Source organism: Drosophila kikkawai, unplaced genomic scaffold (genome assembly GCF_030179895.1).
Source record: "Drosophila kikkawai strain 14028-0561.14 unplaced genomic scaffold, DkikHiC1v2 scaffold_296, whole genome shotgun sequence".
NCBI classification, from domain to species: domain Eukaryota; kingdom Metazoa; phylum Arthropoda; class Insecta; order Diptera; family Drosophilidae; genus Drosophila; species Drosophila kikkawai.
Window position 1 is genome coordinate 34,182 of NW_027222642.1, and position 5,819 is coordinate 40,000.

A 5,819-nucleotide genomic window follows, 5' to 3' on the forward strand; every position below is an offset into this window, starting at 1 on the left:
GGAAATATTATATTATAAAAAATAAAGTTGGAAAAAATACATATGGAAATATGATATAATGAGAAGATAAAGTTGGAAAAAATACATATGGAAATATGATAAAATGAGAAAATAAAGTTGGAAAAAATACATATGGAAATATGATAAAATGAGAAAATAAAGTTGGAAAAAATACATATGGAAATATGATAAAATGAGAAAATAAAGTTGGAAAAAATACATATGGAACTATTATATTATGAAAACGTATAGCTGGAAAAAATACATATGGAAATATTATATTATAAAAAATAAAGTTGGATAAAATACATATGGAAATATGATAAAATGAGAAAATAAAGTTGGAAAAAATACATACGGAAATATGATAAAATGAGAAAATAAAGTTGGAAAAAATACATATGGAAATATGATAAAATGAGAAAATAAAGTTGGAAAAAATACATATGGAAATATTATATTATGAAAACGTATAGCTGGAAAAATATACATATGGAAATATTATATTATGAAAACGTATAGCTGGAAAAAATACATATGAAAATATTATATTATGGAAGCGAATAGCTGGAAAAAATACATATGGAAATATTATATTATGAAAACGTATAGCTGGAAAAAATACATATGGAAATATTATATTATGAAAACGTATAGCTGGAAAAAATACATATGGAAATATTATATTATAAAAAATAAAGTTGGATAAAATACATATGGAAATATGATATAATGAGAAAATAAAGTTGGAAAAAATACATATGGAAATATGATAAAATGAGAAAATAAAGTTGGAAAAAATACATATGGAAATATTATATTATGAAAACGTATAGCTGGAAAAAATATATATGGAAATATTATATTATGAAAACGTATAGCTGGAAAAATATACATATGAAAATATTATATTATGGAAACGAATAGCTGGAAAAAATACATATGGAAATATTATATTATAAAAAATAAAGTTGGATAAAATACATATGGAAATATGCTATAATGAGAAAATAAAGATGGAAATCATACATATGGAATTATGATAAAATGAGAAAATAAAGTTGGAAAAAATACATATGGAAATATTATATTATGAAAACGTATAGCTGGAAAAAATAAATATGGAATTATTATATTATGAAAACGTATAGCTGGAAAAATATACATATGAAAATATTATATTATGGAAACGAATAGCTGGAAAAAATACATATGGAAATATTATATTATAAAAAATAAAGTTGGATAAAATACATATGGAAATATGATATAATGAGAAAATAAAGTTGGAAAAAATACATATGGAAATATGATAAAATGAGAAAATAAAGTTGGAAAAAATACATATGGAAATATTATATTATGAAAACGTATAGCTGGAAAAAATAAATATGGAAATATTATATTATGAAAACATATAGCTGGAAAAATATGCATATGAAAATATTATATTATGAAAACGTATAGCTGGAAAAAATACATATGGAAATATTATATTATAAAAAATAAAGTTGGATAAAATACATATGGAAATATGATATAATGAGAAAATAAAGTTGGAAAAAATACATATGGAAATATGATAAAATGAGAAAATAAAGTTGGAAAAAATACATATGGAAATATTATATTATGAAAACGTATAGCTGGAAAAAATAAATATAGAAATATTATATTATGGAAGCGAATAGCTGGAAAAAATACATAAGGAAATATTATATTATGAAAACGTATAGCTGGAAAAATATACATATAAAAAATATTATATTATGAAAACGTATAGCTGGAAAAATATACATATGAAAATATTATATTATGAAAACGTATAGCTGGAAAAAATAAATATGGAAATATTATGTTATGAAAACGTATAGCTGGAAAAATATCCATATGAAAATATTATATTATGAAAACGTATAGCTGGAAAAAATACATATGGAAATATTATATTATAAAAAATAAAGTTGGAAAAAATACATATGGAAATATGATATAATGAGAAAATAAAGTTGGAAAAAATACATATGGAAATATGATAAAATGAGAAAATAAAGTTGGAAAAAATACATATGGAAATATTATATTATGAAAACGTATAGCTGGAAAAAATAAATATGGAAATATTATATTATGAAAACGTATAGCTGGAAAAATATACAAATGAAAATATTATATTATGGAAACGAATAGCTGGAAAAAATACATATGGAAATATTATATTATAAAAAATAAAGTTGGATAAAATACATATGGAAATATGATATAATAAGAAAATAAAGTTGGAAAAAATACATATGGAAATATGATAAAATGAGAAAATAAAGTTGGAAAAAATACATATGGAAATATTATATTATGAAAACCTATAGCTGGAAAAAATAAATATGGAAATATTATATTATGAAAACATATAGCTGGAAAAATATACATATGAAAATATTATATTATGATAACGTATTGCTGGAAAAAATACATATGGAAATATTATATTATAAAAAATAAAGTTGGATAAAATACATATGGAAATATTATATTATGAAAACGTATAGCTGGAAAAAATACATATGGAAATATTATATTATGAAAACATATAGCTGGAAAAATATGCATATGAAAATATTATATTATGAAAACGTATAGCTGGAAAAAATACATATGGAAATATTATATTATAAAAACGTATAGCTGGAAAAATATACATATGAAAATATTATATTATGAAAACGTATAGCTGGAAAAAATACATATGGAAATATTATATTATGAAAACGTATAGCTGGAAAAATATACATATGGAAATATTATATTATGAAAACGTATAGCTGGAAAAAATACATATGGAAATATTATATTATGAAAACGTATAGCTGGAAAAAATACATATGGAAATATTATAAAATGAGAAAATAAAGTTGGAAAAAATACATATGGAAATATTATATTATGAAAACGTATAGCTGGAAAAAATAAATATGGAAATATTATATTATGAAAACATATAGCTGGAAAAATATACATATGAAAATATTATATTATGAAAACGTATAGCTGGAAAAAATACATATGGAAATATTATATTATAAAAAATAAAGTTGGATAAAATACATATGGAAATATGATATAATGAGAAAATAAAGTTGGAAAAAATACATATGGAAATATGATAAAATGAGAAAATAAAGTTGGAAAAAATACATATGGAAATATTATATTATGAAAACGTATAGCTGGAAAAAATAAATATAGAAATATTATATTATGGAAACGAATAGCTGGAAAAAATACATATGGAAATATTATATTATAAAAAATAAAGTTGGAAAAAATACATATGGAAATATGATATAATGAGAAAATAAAGTTGGAAAAAATACATATGGAAATATGATAAAATGAGAAAATAAAGTTGGAAAAAATACATATGGAAATATTATATTATGAAAACGTATAGCTGGAAAAAATACATATGGAAATATGATATGATGAGAAAATAAAGTTGGAAAAAATACATATGGAAATATGATAAAATGAGAAAATAAAGTTGGAAAAAATACATATGGAAATATTATATTATGAAAACGTATAGCTGGAAAAAATAAATATGGAAATATTATATTATGAAAACATATAGCTGGAAAACTATACATATGAAAATATTATATTATGAAAACGTATTGCTGGAAAAAATACATATGGAAATATTATATTATAAAAAATAAAGTTGGATAAAATACATATGGAAATATGATATTATGAAAACGTATAGCTGGAAAAAATACATATGGAAATATGATATGATGAGAAAATAAAGTTGGAAAAAATACATATGGAAATATGATAAATTGAGAAAATAAAGTTGGAAAAAATACATATGGAAATATTATATTATGAAAACGTATAGCTGGAAAAAATATATATAGAAATATTATATTATGGAAACGAATAGCTGGAAAAAATACATATGGAAATATTATATTATGAAAACGTATAGCTGGAAAAATATACATATAAAAAATATTATTTTATGAAAACGTATAGCTGGAAAAATATACATATGAAAATATTATATTATGAAAACGTATAGCTGGAAAAAATAAATATGGAAATATTATGTTATGAAAACGTATAGCTGGAAAAATATCCATATGAAAATATTATATTATGAAAACGTATAGCTGGAAAAAATACATATGGAAATATTATATTATAAAAAATAAAGTTGGATAAAATACATATGGAAATATGATATAATGAGAAAATAAAGTTGGAAAAAATACATATGGATTTATGATAAAATGAGAAAATAAAGTTGGAAAAAATACATATGGAAATATTATATTATGAAAACGTATAGCTGGAAAAAATAAATATGGAAATATTATATTATGAAAACGTATAGCTGGAAAAATATACATATGAAAATATTATATTATGGAAACGAATAGCTGGAAAAAATACATATGGAAATATTATATTATAAAAAATAAAGTTGGATAAAATACATATGGAAATATGATATAATGAGAAAATAAAGTTGGAAAAAATACATATGGAAATATGATAAAATGAGAAAATAAAGTTGGAAAAAATACATATGGAAATATTATATTATGAAAACGTATAGCTGGAAAAAATAAATATGGAAATATTATATTATGAAAACATATAGCTGGAAAAATATACATATGAAAATATTATATTATGAAAACGTATAGCTGGAAAAAATACATATGGAAATATTATATTATAAAAAATAAAGTTGGATAAAATACATATGGAAATATGATATAATGAGAAAATAAAGTTGGAAAAAATACATATGGAAATATTATATTATGAAAACGTATAGCTGGAAAAAATACATATGGAAATATGATAAAATGAGAAAATAAAGTTGGAAAAAATACATATGGAATAATTATATTATGAAAACGTATAGCTGATTAAATATACATATGGAAATATTATATTATGAAAACGTATAGCTGGAAAAAATACATATGGAAATATTATATTATAAAAACGTATAGCTGGAAAAATATACATATGAAAATATTATATTATGAAAACGTATAGATGGAAAAAATACATATGGAAATATTATATTATGAAAACGTATAGCTGGAAAAATATACATATGGAAATATTATATTATGAAAACGTATAACTGGAAAAAATACATATGGAAATATTATATTATGAAAACGTATAGCTGGAAAAAAAAACATATGAAAATATTATATTATGAAAACGTATAGCTGGAAAAAATACATATGGAAATATTATATTATGAAAACGTATAGCTGGAAAAATATACATATGAAAATATTATATTATGAAAAATAAAGTTGGATAAAGTACATATGGAAATATGATATAATGAGAAAATAAGTTGGAAAAAATACATATGGAAATATTATATTATGAAAACGTATAGCTCTTAAATGAGTGTTATTGTGGGTCGGTACAATTACTTTGAACAAATTAGAGTGCTTAAAGCAGGCTTCAAATGCCTGAATATTCTGTGCATGGGATAATGAAATAAGACCTCTGTTCTGCTTTCATTGGTTTTCAGATCAAGAGGTAATGGTTAATAGAAGCAGTTTGGGGGCATTCGTAATTTGGGGGACCGTCGTAAGACTAACTTAAGCGAAAGCATTTGCCAAAGATGTTTTCATTAATCAAGAACGAAAGTTAGAGGTTCGAAGGCGATCAGATACCGCCCTAGTTCTAACCATAAACGATGCCAGCTAGCAATTGGGTGTAGCTACTTTTATGGCTCTCTCAGTCGCTTCCCGGGAAACCAAAGCTTTTGGGCT